The 20,241-nt window shown below is 45.1% G+C and overlaps 1 protein-coding gene across 3 annotated transcripts in view; it reads left to right on the forward strand.

The window, feature by feature from the left end:
• The first annotated feature begins 2,435 nt into the window (after positions 1-2,435).
• ANKMY1 (ankyrin repeat and MYND domain containing 1) overlaps positions 2,436-20,241 on the forward strand; it is a 283,242-nt gene continuing 265,436 nt past the window's right edge. Inside the window, exon 1 of one of the 3 annotated variants that reach the window (XM_033959160.1) lies at positions 2,436-2,997. The gene's annotated coding sequence lies outside the window, so the exon portion shown is untranslated. The remainder of the gene's footprint in view (positions 2,998-20,241) is intronic. The other 2 variants (XM_033959159.1, XM_033959163.1) reach the window with 2 other exon arrangements.

Below are 20,241 nucleotides of genomic sequence, written 5' to 3' on the forward strand. Positions count from 1 at the left end.
AGTTTCTCTGTGGAGCAGCAGTCCAGTTTCATGAGATTGCGCCCTTTTCTCTGGCAGAGGTTACCTCAAGGGTCTCATGGCACTGAAGCCACCAAAAAATGAACTTTAGGCAACCAAAATTAAAAAAAGATGCAGAGCAGATCAGCAGACTTCTGTACTGATTGCTTGCAGAAATTGATAACTGCTCTCTAAGGTAGGAGGAGCACATGCTCAGAAAAGTGGCAGAGGAAGCAACAAACTTCAAGCCGTTCTTCAGATACGTCAAGGGGAAGCAACCGGCAAGAGAAGAAGTGGGACCATTGGATGATGGAGACAGAAAGGGAGTAGTAAAAGAAGAGAAAGAGATAGCTGACAGGTTAAATGAGTTCTTCACGTCAGTCTTCACGGTGGAGAATACAACCAACATTCCGGAACCCGAGGAGATCGCAATAGGAGACCAAGATGATAAGCTGGTCAATTTAGAGGTAAGCCAGGAAGATGTACTCAGGCAGATAGACAGACTAAAGAGCGACAAATCGCCAGGTCCGGACGGCATTCACCCAAGGGTACTCAAGGAACTAAAAAACGAAATAGCGGAGCCACTTCGACAGATATACAACCTATCCTTAAAAACCGGAGAGATCCCGGAGGATTGGAAAATAGCAAATGTTACGCCCATCTTCAAGAAGGGCTCAAGGGGCGACCCAGGAAACTACAGGCCGGTGAGCCTGACCTCAGTCCCGGGAAAGATGATGGAGGCACTAATTAAAGACAACATCTGTGAGCACACCGAAAAAAATGGGCAGCTAAAACCGAGTCAACATGGCTTCTGCAAGGGCAGGTCATGCCTCACAAACTTATTGTACTTCTTTGAGGGGGTGAACAGCCAGGTGGATAAAGGGGAATCTATAGACATCATTTACCTTGACTTCCAAAAAGCCTTCGACAAGGTACCACACGAGAGACTGCTTAAGAAGATATGGAACCACGGGGTGCAAGGGGAGGTCCACCAATAGATCAAAAACTGGCTGGCAAACAGGAAGCAGAGGGTTGGTGTAAAGGGCCATTACTCAGGCTGGAAAGGGGTCACGAGCGGAGTTCCGCAGGGGTCGGTGCTAGGACCGCTCCTGTTCAATATCTACATAAACGATCTAGAGGCGGGAACCAAGTGTGAGGTCATTAAATTTGCAGATGACACCAAACTATACAGCAGGGCTCAAACCAGGGAAGACTGCGAAGATCTCCAAAAGGATCTAACGCAGCTGGAAAAGTGGGCCGAAAAATGGCAAATGAGCTTCAACATAGGAAAATGCAAGGTCATGCACGTGGGGAAAAAGAACCCGATGTTCACATACAGAATGGGGGGAACACCGCTAGGGGTCAGTAACCTGGAGAGAGACCTGGGAGTGATGGTAGACGCAACACTGAAGGCATCGGCGCAGTGCGCCACAGCCTCAAAGAAAGCAAACAGAATGTTGGGTATCATTAAAAAGGGTATTACGACCAGGACAAAGGAAGTCATCATGCCGCTGTATCGTGCAATGGTGAGGCCGCATCTGGAGTACTGTGTCCAGTACTGGTTGCCGTACCTCAAGAAGGACATGGCAGTACTTGAGGGAGTACAGAGAAGAGCAACTAAACTGATAAAGGGAATGGAAAATCTCCCATATACCGACAGATTGAAGCAGTTGGGACTTTTCTCACTGGAAAAGCGGAGACTTAGAGGAGACATGATAGAAACCTTCAAGATCCTGAAGGGCATAGAAAAAGTAGACAGAGACAGATTTTTCAATTTAAGGGGCACCACAAGTATGAGGGGGCACTCGGAGAAATTAAAAGGGGACAGGTTTAGAACAAACGCTAGGAAGTTCTTTTTCACTCAGAGGGTGGTGGATACATGGAACGCGCTTCCAGAGGCTGTTGTAGACAAGAAAACATTAAATGGTTTCAAAGGTTTGGATAGATTCCTAGAAGAAAAATGGATTGAAGGGTATAGATAGGTATAGACCACTACTCAGGCAATGGGCCTGATGGGCCGCCGCGGGAGCGGACCGCTGGGCAGGATGGACCTATGGTCTGCCTCAGCGGAGGCAACTTCTTATGTTCTTATGATTTTTGCAACTCCCAGATTGTGGGGATTGAACACCTGTAGTATGGAATCCTAAAAGGATGTAACAGAATATGATTTTATTTTCAATTTAGTTTTGAGAATTTACTTCTGTTATATTTCTTTCTGAACAGCATAAAATATAAGGACATTTCTTTTTATTTCTCTGGTGGTGTGTACTGCATGCAGAGCCTGGCAGCATAGGGTTTTATTTGTGATCCTGTATTTAAAGGTTTATCTGGTTTCCACATATGTGACAGGCTAAGTGCTCTGATTGGGCAGGAAGTAGATAACCATTGGTTAGAGTCATGGTCTCTCCTTCAGTCCTTTTAGACCCCCAAAAACTGCCCGTTTAAAATTAGTGAAGACCACGGCACTAGCCAGTTCAGCAAAGTGGTGTGGATGACGGAAGGATGCAGAGTGTGCTAGATTGGAAGATCAAATTTCAAAGCTTCACTGCTGTAACCATGTAAACAGAGAAGCTATGGCATATACCATTATTCAGAAAGGGAGAGGTCTTGAACCAACATAAACTATTAGAGTAGCTAACATGTCCCCGCGGAGCGAACTAATAGCAGCCTGCACCTGAAGTCACAGGCTAGTTAAATAAACAGATCTGGTCCTGTTTTCATTTTAACTGGATGAAATGTTCATGTTGTGTGCTCCGTTGCCGTGGTTTCGATCATCCTGAGCTGTATGGTGGTACATGCCAGGGCTGTTGTCTGAACCTGGGAAAAGTCCTGAAAGAAGGCGTGGGGTCTTTTTTCTACCTGGTATCTCAGTAGAACTGTCCCAGGAATTTCATCTTCTGACAATGAGCCTTCTCGTCTTCAACTGGGCAGGAGGAAGGAGGCAGGAAGAGCAGCGGCTGGTGGCGGAGTCCTGAGTTGCAGCACCTCAGAAACTGGCAGGTGAGGAGTAGAAAGGAGGAAATGAATACGGGATCTCTTTATATTGAGTTCACTATAATAGGGGGATACTCTTCAAAAATATTTATATATTTATATGCAAGTAGATAAAAATTTTCACATAGTAAAACTTAACAGGGACTTATAACAAAAAAATAAAACAATATCTCAAAACACTTTTTTTGGAGAAAAAAAGTGATGTGTGCTCAGAAGCTAAATGCCCAATTATGTGGAAAAAAAAATCACTAAAGAGTTCTGTTCCATTCACTGCACACAGAAATAGGAAAATGGCAAACGTCTTAGCAGTCATTTCTATAACAGCTTCACTATCAAATCACTTATCTGACAGTTCTCTAATAGTGAAACACCAGAACAGCAGCAGCTCACAAACAAAAGAACAAAACACCTTCACCAGCTCAGTGCACCACAGAATCTTTTACTGTAATCCAGTTTCACTGAGCAATCTGCTTCTTCAGAGGAAGCTACAGATAAGCAGAGCATTAAATTAAAGTTTATATTCATAACAAATCCAAAAAACAATATCGGCTCTTTAACTATAGAAGCTTACAGGCTGCAAAGAGGTCCCAAAGTGCCAGTGAGGAAACACTAAGGGGCAGATTCTATAAACAGCGTCACGATTTTACCTCTCACAAGAATCTCCAAACCCCCATGTGAACTCGGCTGTCAGGAAGGATGCCCACTTACTCCTGTCAGAACCCCTGAACCCCCATGCGAACTCGGGAACCCTACCAGCAAAGCAAGCTTGGCAGGAGGAATGCCCACTCCCACCTTCCCCGGAAATTCCCCCACCTGAAGTAAGCTGGACATCAGGGATGCCCACTCCCTCCTGCCCTGGACTCCCCCAAAGCAAGCTAAACAGGAGGGGTGCTCACTCACTCCTGTCACCACCCCATCAATCTCGACCCCCCCCGGACACCCCCAAAGGAGCAGGCCCCCCACCCTGCACCCCTAAAAATGCTCCCAACCCACCTGTACCTTTCAGTTGAATGTCCGGCTGGAGGGATGCGCACACCCTCCGGCCAGCTGGCTCGTCACTCCAAAATGGCAAGCCCCCTTTCCAGTGCATTCTGAGATGAACTGGGGAGGGGCCTAAGACTCTGGAGGCACCCTGGAGTAGGATGGCCAACTCTGTTAGGTAATCAGGGGCATTCCCTCCCAGGAACTTAAATACAGTGATGCCTAATTAATTTAAACTTGATCCTTGTGGTTATGGGCAGCCAATATAGTTTCATATGGTAGGGCTGTAGATATTCAGATTTCCATAGTCCGTATATGAGTCTTACTGTTGCATTTTGAAGTAGTCGTAGATGTAAATCTTCTAGTTTATGTGCAGCATGAATCCAATGAGGTACCAGTAGAGCTTCCCATTTGCCCAGACGTATGTTGCTTAAATGTTGTGAAATACGATACAGTTAGGAAAATTAAGTATGTCTAATATAATACAGATTGCAAAGACGTCAAATAAACTAAACTATTTGTACTGTATCATAGTCTGAAAATTGATGCAAAAAATATGGTATTCCAATGCAATAGGTGAGAAATTCTAGACCAGTGGTTTTCAACCCTGTCTTGGAGGACCACCAGCCAGTCGGATTTTCAGTCTAGCCCTAATGAATATGCATGAGAGAGATTTGCATATAATGGAGGTGACAGGCATGCAGATTTGCCCCATGCATATTCATTAGGGCTATCCTGAAAGCCTGACTGGCTGGTGGTCCTCCAGGGCAGGGTTGGGAACCAGTGTTCTAGACAAGTGGGTTGTCTCCCTATGGCCACGTTGCCAACTACAGAAGGAATCCAGTTCGGATTTTTTTATGTGAGTCCTCTGTACTTCACTGGGCCTCTTAGCTTCACCTACAGTTTTTCCCTTCTGCACGCATGCCAGCAGAAGTGTGCTTGTTCTCCTGGTTTTATTATTTTATTTGGTACTTTAGTTTGTTTTATTTCAGGATTCTTGTGCTCAGAGCGTTTCCTTAGCTCTGCCTGCGTGGTCTGTAGCTGACAAGCCAATCCCAGTGGGTACCTGTTAGCCAGTCTGCTTAGATTTCTTTGGAGCTCAGGGCCATCCCTGAAATGGTCTCACCTACTGTTAAGCAGGGGTCAAGCGCAGGCTGTTGGGCACCCTTTGGAGGTTCAGTGGTGTTTTGCAGAGTGTTGGCTGTGCCTTCTCACCTCCACCTGTCCCGATGTGCAGCCGTCAGTCCGCAGGGGTGGAGGTGCAATCCAGCACAAGGTCTGACTGGCAGCCCTGTATGAGAGCTGAGGCAGGCTGCAGCACATCTCTGACTCTGGGCACAGTGAGTAAAGGCTGTCACAGCCTGTGAGGTGAATTGGGAGGAGGTCTGAAAAATGGGGTTCTGAAGGTTTCTGCATAGCCCCCTATGTTTCCCCACCTGAAAAATCATAAAATTGCAATTTTTTGACTTTGGCAAGTGCAAAAAATATATCAATTTTGGCACAAATTTCTGAATCATGGTCATCTTGGATTTTTAGTGATCTTTTTTCAAAAGCTCTCTGCTTCTCCAAGGCTGCAATTTTTGCTTCAATTCTTGTTGGGATGGAGTCCTTAGTTTTTTCTCATGTGAATTCATGTCAGGATTGCTGACATGGCTGATAATTCCTTGTACAAGGCTGCGGACCCTCAGCAGCCTAAGAAACACAAAGTTTACTCATCAAAGGGTGATTGTGTCCCAGAAGCCGGAAGTATTCTCAGGTTTTCTGAGACTTTTGTGGCATGAGTTTCAAAGTAGGCGTTCTTCCCTGTGCAGTCACACTCCACCTCAGATGCTTCTCTCAGTGGCGTTGCTTCTATGGGCACATCCTTGTCTCCTTCAGCCGCCGTTCTGGGTCTGACTGATCCTGATCTTGCCAATCCTTATGACAATGACCTGCTTGATGACAGTGGCAGTGGTCCCAGCATCCAGGACTAGGGACTGTATGCTGGATCCTTCTGGGGCTTTAGAACCTGAGGATGATCCCTCTGTTCTGCGCTTATTTAAGGCTGCGGCTTTGAAGAATCTTATTTCAGAGTCTATGCAAGAGCTAAATTTAGTTTCTCAGCCAGCTCCGTCCAGTTCTTTCTCCTGGCTTTGTGGTGTGTGCTCCCAGTCTTCCACCTTTTCCTGGCACCCTGATATGAGCATTATAATCTTGTAGCAGTATGACTCTCCAGAAGGTGCTCTTAAGATAGCGAGGGTCATGTTTTGCTTGTATCCTCTGGCACAGGAGTGCCAGCAGCTTCTGGGTCAGGCTAAGGTGGATTCTTTGGTGGGTCAAGTGATTAAACACACCTCTCTTCTCAGTGAGGGTGGTGTGGTGCTCAAAGATATGCAGGGCCTCCATGTGGATATACTTCTCCAGAGACTTTTTGATGCAACTGCTTTGGGCATAAAGGCTTCTTCGGTGGTGTTCTTTTTTTCCCGCACCTGCCTAACTCGGCTGCACTCTATGGAGAGTGAGGCTGTGGATTCTCCTCCTCAGTTTCTATTAGCTGGGTTGGATTGTGCAGGTTTTGGCTAAAGTGCTTGCGTACTCCATTTCTCCCGAAGAATGCTCTGGATTTGACAAAGGGCTGGTGGTTCCACTTCCAAGGCTACTTTGGCCAGACTTCCCTTTAATGGGCAGTTGTTTGACAAGGGCCTGGACGACCATATGAACTCTGGTGGACTGTAACCCTAAAACCTTGCCTGATAGCAGATCTAGACCCTCTAGAACAGTGGTTCTCAACCCTGTCCTAGGGGACCCCCAGCCAGTCGGGTTTTCAAGATATCCCTAATGAACATGCAAAAGACATATTTGCATGCCTTTCTCCTCCATTATATGCAAATCTCTCTCATGCATATTCATTAGGGATATCTTGAAAATCCAACTGGCTGGGGGTCTCCTAGGACAGGGTTGAGAACCACTGCTCTAATTTTCATGGCTCCAGCTTTTATCGCTCCTATTGCGCCGCCACTTTTCAGAGGTTTTCCCAGATCTCCAGGCAGCGGTACCCAGGCTTCAGACATGCTCAGCTATCTTGCTCCCATTTTACGCCCCCTGCCAAGAAGGTGCAATGATACCAGGCTGGGAGACCCTTCTCTACAGATAGGAGTCAGGCTTTCAGCGTTCCTGCTGACCTGGGTTCATATTTTCTCTGACCAGTGGGTTCTGGATATTATTCAGTCGGGCTACAAATTGGAATTTGCCTGGCCTCTGACCGATTGGTTCATGGACTCTCCCACAGGGCACCTGAACAAAGCACATAAGGTGCTGGTTATTCAAGCTATTCTGGCAGTTAGAAAATCCATATATTTTATTGTGCCAAAAAAGGCTCAGACTTTTGGAGGTCAATTCTGGATCTGTAGCACATGAATACAGCTCTAATGATTCTGCACTTTCGCATGGAAACAGTGTGCTTTGTCATAGCAGCAGTACCTGCAAAGGGCCTCACTCCAGAAGAGTGAATGTGCTGGTGGCTCCAGATGGGCTCGTTGTCCAAGAGCATGCTTCTTTGCATTCCTTCAAGGCTGATACTGATGACTGATGCCAGCCTGTTTGGCTTGGGAGTCCATTGCAATGGTCATCTAGTGCAGTGGTTCCCAACCCTGTCCTGGAGGAACATCAGGCCAATTGGGTTTTCAGGCTAGCCCTAATGAATATGCATGAAGCAAATTTGCATGCCTATCACTTCCATCATATGCAAATCTCTCTCATGCATATTCATTAGGGCTAGCCTGAAAACCCGACTGGCCTGGTGTTCCTCCAGGACAGGGTTGGGAATCACTGATCTAGTGTATGTTTGCTGAGAACCCTCACAGAAAATATGGTCCATAAATCATCTGGAACTATGAACCATTCATCTAGTGTTACACATGTTGGAGAAATCCCTATAATTGAAGGCAGTCAGGGTTTTCTCAGACAATGCCACCATGGTGGCTTATGTCAGCCAGCAAAGGGGCACCCGGAGTGTTTAGTTTGCATCTGTAAGCCCAGTTTTTGTCAGAAGCCCATCTACAGGTGTTCTCTGCTGACCATGTAATGGGAGTGGAGAATGTTCAGGCTATCTCAGCCGACAAACTTTGGACCTGGGGTCATTGTCCAGAAGCTCATTTGACCTCACTGTTCGACTTTGGGGTCTCCCAAAGATTGACTTGATGGCTTCCATCCAGAACACAAAGGTAGGTCACTACTACAGCTGCATATTCAAGTCAGAAAGCATCAAGATGGATGCATTAGTTCAACCATGGTCGAAAGATGAGCTGCTCTATGTGTTCCCTCCATGGCTGAGTGATCCACAGAATTGAAAACTGCCTGGAACTGGTGATTCTAGTGGCTCTGGATTGGCCACATCAGCCATGGCATGCAGATCTAGTGTGTCTGCAAGATATACAAAGATCAAGCTCCCAATTCATGCGGATCTTCTTACACATGGACCAGTTCCCATGGAGGATATGAAATTCTATGGGCTTACAGCATGGCTCTAGAGCGCACAACCCTAAGGCATAGAGGATACTCAGAAGTAGTCATCGCTACTCTGCTTAGAACTAAGAAACCTACAGCAGTCGCTGCCTATGCAAAGGCCTGGAAGACCAAGACAATGTGCAGCCCTTTAACGCTCCAGTTTTTGTAGTCCTGGCCTTCTTACAAGCTGTAATAAAGAGGGGTCTAGTGTTAGGATCCCTCAAAGTAAAAGTGGCTGGTCTCTCATGCATTAGAACTCGAGGGAAGAAGGGCTCTTTGCTTCTTATCCAAACATGACCAGATTTCTTAATCTGTGCCCGCCTATACAACAACCTTTCCCTTCATGGAACCTTAACATGAGATGCCTTAGTAAGACTCTGTACAAGCCTCTGCAATAGGCATTGCTGCTGAACCTCACTGTGAAGACCGTATCCCTAGAGGCGATTGTCTCGATGAGAAGAGTCTCAGAGTTATGTTTATTTAAGATTTGATATACCGCTCCTGCATTTTACTGACCTAAGCGGTTTACAATGTATCAAACTAAAATGAAATTAGGTACTTGAGAAAAACTACCCTATCTGTCCCGAGGGCTCACAATTTAGCTAAAGTACCTGATTAAAATAAAAATATGTAATACATTTCCAAGATCAAAAATCAAAGAAATAGAAATAATGAAAGAAAATTAAAAGTAAAATAAAACAAATTTAAGAGATAGAAAAGTCTGTGAGGCGGCTTGATAGTAAGTTCAGTCTGCAGAACCAGGTCAACCAGCCACTACCAAAGAAGCAGGACCAGGAACTACGCCAATGAAGCCCACCATGACTCCAGTCACTGGACAGGCAAGGCCAGGTGCCGCCAACAGCAGACTCCTGAAGTGAAGTTCAGTTTCCCTTCGATGTGTCCAACACCGCAGCTGTAGGAGTACAAGTCCGCCGAGGAGAGGGGGAGAGAGGGCAGGAGATCCTCTGACACCAGCATCAATCCACAGCTGGTGACCACTTCGGGGCCGTGCTGCATCACGCCGATGGCTTCCCTCTTCTGCTACTGGACAAGAGCCCAGAAAGGGAAAGCTGTGTTGAACCAGCTGATAGAATCCCCAGGAAGAGCAGCAGCTAGGAGAGATGAAAGAAAACACAGTTCACTCAGAACCTAAGTTGCTGGTTTCTCCTTCTTTCTGAGGGGATTTTCTTGAAGTATTTGATGCATGCTCATGACCTTCCTGTTAAATCCCCTTTCACACTACATTGTAAAAGATAGCATTCCAGTTCAGAAGTCCTGGGTACCTCGGCTCTATTTTTTTCAGTGTCCTGTGATTTTATTATAATCATGAAAATGTACTGATTGGGCTATTTTAAGAGGAGGCTGTGCTCCCTGTTCAGTGCATGCAGAGGTAGCACCTGCTTTCATCTGAGTGTCATTGCATGGATATGAGAATTGTATGGGGTTTTCTTTGGTGGATTTTGGGTTCGTGCATGCTCCCATTGATGGAGCTTATGGGAACTCCCCTTTGTATTTCCTTTTTGTATATACTGATTTGACCAGAATGAAATAAGTTTGAAGGAATGGGTACAAGTGGATCAGTTTTTTTTATTCCATCAATAATTACAAAGACTAGGGGACACTTGATGAAGTTACAGGAAAATACTTTTAAAACCAATAGGAGGAAATATTTTTTTCACTTAGAGAATAGTTTAGCTCTGGAACACATTGCCAGAGGATGGGATAAGAGTGGTTAATGTAGCTGGTTTAAAAAAAAAAGTTTGGGCAAGTTCCTAGAGGAAAAGTCCATAGTCTGCTATTGAGACAGACATGGGGAAAGCCACTTCTTGCCCTGGATCGGTAGCAAGGAATGTTGCTACTATTTGTGTTTTTGCCAGGTACTAGTGAGTTGGATTGACCACTGTGAAGATGGACTACTGGGCTAGATGGACCATTGGTCTGACCCAGTAAGACTATTCTTATTCGTGTAGAAAATCCTTTTTCAGAATCACAGAAGTAGGAGTCTCCTTGTGCACTGTCCTTTCCTTCCTCCCAAAGGTTGTTCCAGTGCAATAGGTGAGATATTCTAGACCAGTGGTGCCCAATACGTCGATCGCTATCAACCGGTAGATCGCGAAGGCAATGCTAGTCGATCATGGAGCCCATCCTGGGCTCCGTAATCGACTTGCGTTGCCTTCACGACGTCAATTCTGCTGTCGGAGATGAAGTTCTGGGCCAGCCAATCGCTGCCTGGCTGGCCTGGAACTTTCTCTCCGACGTCAGAATTGACGTCGGGGAGAGGAATGCTGGTTGGCCTGATGCTTCTAATCTGCATGGAGAGCTTGGGGCGGTGGTGGCTTGGGGGCCTGTTCCCCGATGGCGGCGGGAGTGGCTTAGGTGAGGGCAGGGAGAAAGAAAGAAAGGGGTCAGGCAGGGAGACAGAAAGAAAGGGGGCACTATGGCCCCCTTTTACTAAACTGCAATAGCGGTTTTTAGCGCAGGGAGCCTATGAGCGTCAAAAGCAGCGTGGGCATTCAGTGAAGCTCCCTGTGCTAAAAATTGCTATCGTGATTTAGTAAAAAGGGAGGGGGGTATATTTGTCTATTTTTGTATGGTTGTTACTGAGGTGACATTGCTTAGAGTCATCTGCCTTGACCTCTTTGAAAAAACCCCGGAATATAAAAGATAATTAACATTTTCTCTGCATACAGTGTGCTTTGTGTTTTTTTTAAATTTTTTTATTATTGGTAGATCATTTTGACTTGGTCATTTTAAGTTTTTCAAGTTTCAAGTTTCAAGTTTAATAGTTTTTTGATTAATCGCTTATTCGTATTTCTAAGCGATGAACATATTAAAATTACAATATTTGGGAGACAGTACAATACATAACTATATATAACGTCCTGAGGGATAGATAGACTAACTTAACAAACTCATAAACACAAGGAAAGGAGGGAGGTGAAATACATAATCATTATAGAAAAGTAAGACAATCAAAGAAAATACAAAAAGGGAAGCAAATAATAGCCTTAGTATGATACAGTAGAAAAAATAATTCAACCTGCAAACTGATTAGTTAATTATCAAAGGCATCTCTAAAGAGAAAAGTTTTTAAATTACTTTTGAATTTCTCCAGATTGCGCTCTTCCCTTAAGTAAATGGAAAGGGAGTTCCAAGTTTGAGGTACGGTAACAGAAAAAATAAATTGCCATCTTGTATTAATTACTTTAAGAGATGGAATTGTTAATAGATTCTGTTCATTGGATCTCAATATTCTATTTGGAAAATAAGGTATTAATAGTTTATAAATGAATGCTGGAGTTTTATTAAGGAGGGATTTGAAAGTGAGTATGCATAATTTGTATGTTATCCGGTAGGTAACAGGAAGCCAGTGCGCATTCTTTAGAAGGGGGGTTACATGATCAAACTTCCTAGTCTTTGTTATAAGTTTAATGGAAGCATTTTGAATGATCTGTAGATGTTTTATTTCTTTCAGAGAGATTCCCTTAAAAAGAGCGTTACAATAATCAATTTTAGAGATCACCAAGGAGTGAATAAGAATATTAAGGGATTTTGCACATAGAAATTTTGAAAGTGAACGAATTTTACGTAGCCTATAAAAGGTTGTTTTAATAATGTTACTAATGTGATCATGGAAATTCAGTTTGAGATCAAAGATCACCCCTAAAATTTTAATATTGCTAACTAATTGCAGAGGGACATTTTTTTATAGAAATAGGAGCGATAAGAGTAGAACTATCTTTCCATGGAAAAAGCATCACATTAGTTTTATTAATGTTAAGTGCCAATGGTAAAAGTAACTCTCAAGCCCAAAAAGTGTGGGCACCCCTGTTCTAGACAATAGGGTTATTTCCCAATTCTCACATGCTCTTCAGAAGGAATCCACTCTGCCTGTGTAGTACTTCATTTTTGGTTAGTGCCCTCTACAGTCTTTCTTTCTACAAGCATGTCCGCGGCTGTATGTGTTCTGCTTTCCCCATTTTATTGTTTTAAATTCAATGTAATGCCATCCCCTTTTTGGGTAATTTCACGTTTGAAGCAATTTTGAAGCTCTGCCTGCTTGAGAATTCACAGACTGTAGCTGACAGGCTGATCCCTTTTTGAGTACCTGTTAGCCAGTCTGCTTAGTTTTCCTTGGAGCTCAGGGCTATCCCTGAAGTAGTCTCACCTTCTGTTAAGCAGGGGTCGAGCGCAGACTGTTAGACATTCTTTTGGGGGCTCAGTGATGTTCCATAGCATGCTGGCTGTGTTTTTGTGCCTCCACCCATCTTGGTGCGCATCCAGTGGTCCGCTGGGGTAGAGGCATGGTCAGACAGTGAAGTCTGACCGGCAGCCCAAAGATCAGCTTTGTGATTGTGGCAATTAATTCTTCTACAGCTACTGAGAAAAAGCTGTGTGCAGGTAGAATCCAGTGTATCAGGTCACAGTGAGTACAAGGAACTGACAACTTGTGAGAGACGTTGGGGAAAGTTTAAAAAGTGGGTTTTTCTGAGTTTCTGCATGCTCCCCAGTGTTCCCCCCTCCTGAAAAATCCTAAAATCACTGTTTTTGGACTTTGGGAAGTGTGAAAAATATTGTATTTTGGGGGCGAATTTGGTGGCCATCTTTGATTTTTAGCAATCTTTTTTTCTTCTCCCTGCTTCTTCAAAACTTTGGGTTTTTTGCCTGGAAAACTGCTGCGATGGAGTCCTTGGGGGTCTCCTCTTGTGAATTCATGTCAGGATTGCACAAATTTAGTGCTTTTAGAGCATACTTGTACCATATACTTCTCCAAATTTTGGACACTATAGGCATCTCAGACAAAGTATACTCATGGTTTGAAGGCTTCTTAAAATCCAGATCATACAAAGTAAAAGCAGACAAAGAAAAATCCAACCCATGGTCCAACCCCTGTGGAGTCCCACAAGGATCTCCTCTTTCCCCCCTACACTCTTCAACCTATATACAGCCTCTCTCGGCGTGTACCTGAATAAACAAGGTATAACCTCTTACAGCTACGCTGATGACATCACCATCCTCATACCCTTTGACCAACCAAAGCTAGCAATGACAGACACACTACACCGAACACTAGCTACAGTTACGACGTGGATGGAAAATCACAAACTGAAACTCAACCCAGACAAAACTAAATTCATCCTCCTAGAAAATAACAAAGCCCCTTCCACTACCAACTTAGTAATCAACTCTATCAATTACCCCCTACAAACCTCCCTAAAACTATTTGGAATGACTATTGACAGGGGCTGCACCATGCAACCACAAATAAACAAAATGATACAGAAATTGTTCACAGTCATGAGGAACCTTAGACAAGTCCGAAAATTCTTCGAAAGACCACAATTTTTGCTTCTAGTACAATCACTAATCCTCAGTATACTCGATTACTGCAACATCCTCTACCTCCCCTGCCCGGCAATAATGATTAAACAACTACAAACAATTCAAAATACAGCTTTGAGACTCGTCTACTCTTTGAAGAAATATGATCACATCACGGAGGCATTCATCGACTCGCACTGGCTCCCAATCCAAGAAAGAATACAATTCAAATTTTACTGTATACTATTTAAAACTATTAACGGGAACAGCCCAACCTACCTAAACAACCGCTTTATCCAAACTACCTCTACCAGGCATAGAAAAACACACACCCCTTTCACTCACCCCACAATCAAGGAAGTAAAACAGAAAAAACTTTACGACGGCCTACTAGCACTCAAGCAGCAAGACTAGATAACCAAATATCCATCCTACTGACATCAACCCTTGACTACAAGAGGTTCAGAAAAGACATAAAAACTTTACTCTTCAAGAAATCCCTGAGTAAAGCCTAATACCATGAACACCTCACCTATCCCTGATCCTACCTTTCCCTCTCTCAGAAACTATCTCTGATCTAACTTTGTAACCTTTCCCTCCACAACTCTTATTGTAATCCGCTTTGAACCAAAAGGTAATAGCGGAATAGAAATCTGTAATGTAATGTAATATGCCACATGGCACAGCTGGTGGGTGGGGGGCTGTAGTAACCAGCCTAGTTTTCCCCCCACAGAAGCAGGTGATCAGATACTCAGCCAGTCCCGCTGGGTGGACTCCATTACTTTCGTGGCTAGGTACAGCTGGTTCTTTAGTCAGCATGGCTACGGACCCTCCGCAGCCAAGACACGCAAATTTAAGTCATCTAAGGTAACTCTATGCCCCAGAAACCGGATACCTTCTCTAAACTCATGAGGTTTTGTAGACAGAGTTAAAAAAAAGAAAGAAAGAGAGCATTCTCTTCTGAGCAGTCTCCTTTCCCCCCCAGGATGTTTTGGGGTGGTGGTGTGCCTTCGGACATGTCCTTGCCTCTGCCTGATCCAGCTGTTGTTTTGCCTGCTCATGATTTGGGGGATCTGGATGCTGATCCTGACCTCTCAGATCCATTGTTTGACAGTGTAGCTCTTTCCAGATCGGGGGATCTGAGTTTGTGTGTTGGATCTGCGGATACTTTGGGGGATCGGATCCTGGTGATGAGCCTACTGACCTGCGCTTAATTAAGTTTGAAGCTCTGCCTTATCTTCCTACTGAATCTTTGCAGGAATTGAACTTAGTGACTCAGCTGGCTCCATCCACTTCTCCCTGGCTTTGTAGTGAGCACTCGCACTCTGTGACCTTTCCTTGGCATCCGGATATGAGTTTTATGGTCTCTGTATCTACTGGCGCAGGAGTGTCCACAGCTTTTGGGGCAACCCAAGGTGGATTCCTTGATGGCACAAGTGATTAAGCCCACCCCTCTTCCCAGTGGTGGGGGAATTGAGTTGAAATATATGCAGGACCACCGTGTGGATTTGGTTCTCAGGAAACTTTTGAAACAGACAATTTGGGCATCAAAGCTGTAGTGGTGACATCTTTTGTCAGATGTGCCTGTGTTGGCTGCGCATGCTAGACACTGATGCGGTGGAGCCTCCCCCTCAGCTGCTAATGGCTGGGATGGATTATAAAGTGGATGCCTTTGGCCTTTTGAAAGTGCTGGCAAAAGTGTCAGCGTACTCCATTTCGGACCGTCAAGTGCTCTGGGTCAGGCAGTGGGGCTAATGATTCCACTTCCAAGGCGACTTTAGCAAATCTGTCTTTTAAGGGGCAGTTATTGTTTGGCAAAGACCTGGATGTCCTCATCGATTCGGTATTGGACCGCCACCCAAAGACCCTGCCTGAGAGTAGACCCCTCCAGGGGTTCTGAGTGTTCTAAATTTCAGGGTTCCAGACGATCCAGACAATATGCACATTCCTTATTGGAGAGATTTTCCCAGAGCTTCTGAGGTCGGTATGCAGGCTACAGGCATTCCCAACCTTTTGCTGCCTGTCCTGCACCAGAAAGACACAATGACGCCAGGATGCCAAATGTTCCTCTGTGGATAGGGGGCCAGCTCTTGGAGTTTCTGCCTGCTTGGATGCGCATTACAGCAGACCAGTGGGTCTTGGACATTATGCGCTGGAATATACCCAGGTTCTGTCAGATTGGTTTGTGAATTCTCTGTCCAGATGACTGGATGAGGTGCTCAGACTCCAGGCTCTTGTTCAGCGCTTTTTGGATATTCAAGCTAGAGAGCTGGTGTCACGCAACTTCTCGGGCTCAGTTAGATACTCTGTATACTTTATCATGCCAAATAAAGGCTCAGAAGATTGGAGGCCTATTCTGGATCTTCAGTACGTGACTTTGGCTCTCAGAATTCCCCACTTCCGAATGGAGATCGTGCGGTCGGTCAATGCAGCAGTGACTCCAGGTGAATTTCTGGCTTCCCTGGACTTACTTTTAAAGAGCTCCGAAGCGGGGTGTGAGTGGGGAACCCCCCCCACTTTACTTCATACTGTTTGCGCTGCCGTGGGGGGGGGGGTTCTCCATTATAGAGAAAACTGAACTTTTTCTGATTTTTTCGGGAAAAGTTGTTTTCACTATAATGTGGGGGGTTGCATCCCCCACACACACCCCAACGGCAGCGCGAACAGTATGAAGTAAAGTAGGGGGTTCCCCCTCACACCCCCCGTTGAAGCTCTTTAAAAGTACGTTTTCCCATGGCGCACTGGTGTCTTGCGCCTAATTGTCTGCGCTTGATTGTCGGTGCACTGGTATCTCGCGTGCTTTTGTCCCTCACTGTCCAGCAGTACCCCATCTCCCTTCCCTCCTTCCATGTACTTCTAGACCAGGGCCCTCCTCCCCCGAAGGCCTGGCCCACTCCCCTTATTTGCATGTCCTCTGGCTTCCCCCGGGGCCTCCCACTCTTACCGCAGCCTGCAGAGAGGATAGCCGATGCTCTACGCGATCCTTGTAGGCTGCAACAGTTCTCAGAAACACGTTCCCTCTGACACAGTCCCACCCCTCCTGTGATGTCAGGGGTAAGATCATGTCAGAGAGAACGTGCTTCCGAGGACTGTGGCAGTCTACAAGGATCGCATAGAGCACCGGCGATCCTCTCTCTAGGCTGCGGTAAGAGTGGGAGGCCCGGGGGGAGGGGGGAAGCCAGAGGATGCAGGAAAGAGCGCCAAAGCACCGAACAAGGTAGAACCAGCATTTTTACAGCTGTTCCCAACTGACCCTCACCGTTCACCCCCTAAAGCAGGAACGGCAGTGGCAGGCCAGCAGGAGGCAGCGCTGCCGCTCCTGCTTTAGGAAGGCACGGGGAGGAGGGTCGGTCACCGAATCGGCCAGGCCAATTTAAAAAAAAAAAATAAAAAAGTCAAATCGATTCACCCAAAGTGAATCGGTGAATCGATTCAAATTGGAAATCGGGCAGCACTAGCAGTTAAGGTCTTCTCTAACTATGTGGCAGTAGTGGGCATTAGTGCTGCCCGATTCACAATTCGAATTGGTTCACAGATTCACTTTGGGTGAATCAATTAGAATCGATTCCCTTTTTAAAAAAATTGACCTCCCCGATTCGGTGCCCACGGATTGGCTGCTGTTGCTTCGGGGTAGGGTTACGCGTGGCACGGATTGTATCTTAAGTGTGTGAGTGGGTGTTGCTCTCGCCTTCTCCCTTCCCCTTTGGGGAGAGAGCTTGTAGGTGATTGGTGGTCGGTCGTGCGGGCGGATTAGCTCCCCCACTTCCTATGGTGGCTCATGGCTGGTAAAAGAAACGATGGGCAAGTGAAGGTTAGGCCCCCTTCTACTAAACTGCACTAGCGGTTTGTGTCACTGGGAGCCACGCTGAATGCTGCACATTGCTCCCGACTCTCATAGAGTTCCTATGAGCGTTGGGAGCTGCACACAACGTTCAGCGTGGTTCCCGGCGATACAAACCACTAGCGAGGTTTAGTAGAAGGGGGCCCAGTCTAGAAACGGTTCCGCGTCCCTCCGCTCGTTGTCTGTCACTGCCGTGAAGAAGCCCGCAAAAGAGCAGGATGAGGTCGGAGGTCGGCGAGTAGAGGAGCTGAGCTCCAGCCTGCCCAACCACCACTGCTTTGAGTATGAGCAGCACGGGGTGACGTAAATTGACATCACCGTCAGAAGCTTCGAGTGCACCTCCTGCTCTGGACTCTTGTGAGTATCATCTAATAGGTTTCCCAGGGTATTAATAATCATCTCAGCTGGTAATAGGGCTTATGCTGTTCCTATGTGTATTCCCTCTTTCCCTATCAACTTGGTTACAAATTTATTTGATACCACACGCCACACTCAGCCCATGCATAACATTAAGTTACCTTCAGCAAACGATCTAGCACAACACTTTGACTCAAAAATTAAAAACTTAAGGAATAACTGCTCAGCAAACGACGTACATGAACATCAAATAGTTAACAGACAAGGAAATGAAATACCAGTGGATATGATCTGGAGCTCCTTTCAAAATTTAGAATGGAATAATTACATCAAATTATACAACAAGTACACAAAATCGTACTGTGTTTTGGACTCCTGTCCCCCAGAAATTATGAAAACAGCCCCATTAGACTTTAAACTAACATTGTTGAATTATTTGTCCGAAAATTTTAAAAACGGAAAATTCCCTACTAATAATGGTCACATTATAATAACCCCAATTCCAAAAAAATCGTAAAGAATCACTAGCATTAGTAACCAACTACAGACCAGTAGCTTCCATTCCACTTTTTGTAAAAATCATGGAAGGATCAGTGCACACCCAATTGATGGATATAATCAATAGTCTGAATCGAATTGAATTGAATTTTTTTTTCCTGAATCAGGCAGTACTTGTGGGCACATCATGTCAGTTTCTTTCATATTTTTGTTATTCAGCTCTAGCTTAAAGGTTTTTTCTGCAAATGCTGATTGTTTTTGTCTTTTGGATATTTTATGTTTATCTTTTTATTAGATACTGGAGGGTTTTTCTGATGCATTGTTATGATTCACTGCTTGTTTTTTCTTTTAACAGCCTGTTGTTTTGATTTGTGGTTTATTATTCTTTAGTAATGACATTATGGGCTTCAGTTTACCTTAGATACTCATGAGAGTTGTATGATAAGGACATAGGGGTTCTTTTTATTGTTTCAATGTATGGTTTTATCAGCAGCACTGAAACCATTATTGCCTCCCTACTAGATTTCCTTCACTCCCTGTTCAGCCAAGGCACAAGTGCGCTAGTCCTCCAGTTCGACTTAAGTAGTGCCTTCGACTTAGTCGATCATTCCATCCTCTTAGACTGCTTAGTGTCAATCGGTCTCTCAGGCAATGTTTTAAAATGGTTCCAGGGGTTCCTTACAAAAAGGTCATACCAAGTTTACAGCGACAACACACATTCCTCCAACTGGGTAAACGCATGTGGGGTCCCGTAGGGCTCTCCCCTCTCCCCCACTCTGTTCAACATCTACCTGGCTGCACTAGGGAACCTTTTGCAAAACCTGAAAATTAAATTTTACATTTACGCTGACGACATTTCCATAATCTTTCCCCTAACCAGCTTAACTCCCGAGACGAAAAGTCACCTGGCATCCATCCTCAAGCAAATCTAACTATGGATGTCCGACTTCAAATTGAAACTCAAATTCTTCCTGGCCAGTCCAAACGACAAAATCAAAGACTCATCAATCTCCCTATACCAGTAGTTCTCAAATCTGTCCTGGGGGACGCCCAGCCAGTCAGGTTTTCAAGATATCCCTAATGAATATGCATGAGAGAGATTTGCATACCTGTCACTTCCATTATATGCAAATCTCTCTCATGCATATTCATTAGGGATATCTTGAAAACCTGACTGGCTGAGGGTCCCCCAGGACAGGTTTTGGAACCACTGCCCTAAACGGTCAAATCTTTCCCGTCACAGATTCCATAAAAATTCTAGGAGTGACTCTAGACCGCAACCTCACCTTTGAAACTCACACCGACCTACTAGTCAGAAAATGCTTCTCCACCCTATGGAAATTAAGAACCATCAGAAAATACTTCGATGCACCCTCGTTCCGCTTACTGGTCCAATCCTCCATCCTGAGCTTACTCGACTACTGCAACATTATCTACCTGGGTTCCTTCAAAAAAAACTATTCAGAGACTACGTATAATCCAAAATTCAGCAATTCGACTGATCTTTGGGCTGAAAAAATGGGAACGCATAACTCCCTACTACCAAAAACTCCACTGGCTACCCCTGGAGGCAAGAGTGCTGTTCAAGTTTGCCTGCCTCTGCTAAAAATCCATCCATGGTTCGGCCCCCTTATACATGGTCCCCCATTTTACCATGGATCGTCTATCCAGACCCACTCGCAAAGCTCATCTCTTCAGCCATCCAACTCTAAAGGCCTGCCGTTACAAAAGACACCTGAACAGAACTCTAGCCTTCCAAGCAGGTC

This window comes from Geotrypetes seraphini, chromosome 9 (genome assembly GCF_902459505.1).
Source record: "Geotrypetes seraphini chromosome 9, aGeoSer1.1, whole genome shotgun sequence".
Taxonomy (NCBI): domain Eukaryota; kingdom Metazoa; phylum Chordata; class Amphibia; order Gymnophiona; family Dermophiidae; genus Geotrypetes; species Geotrypetes seraphini.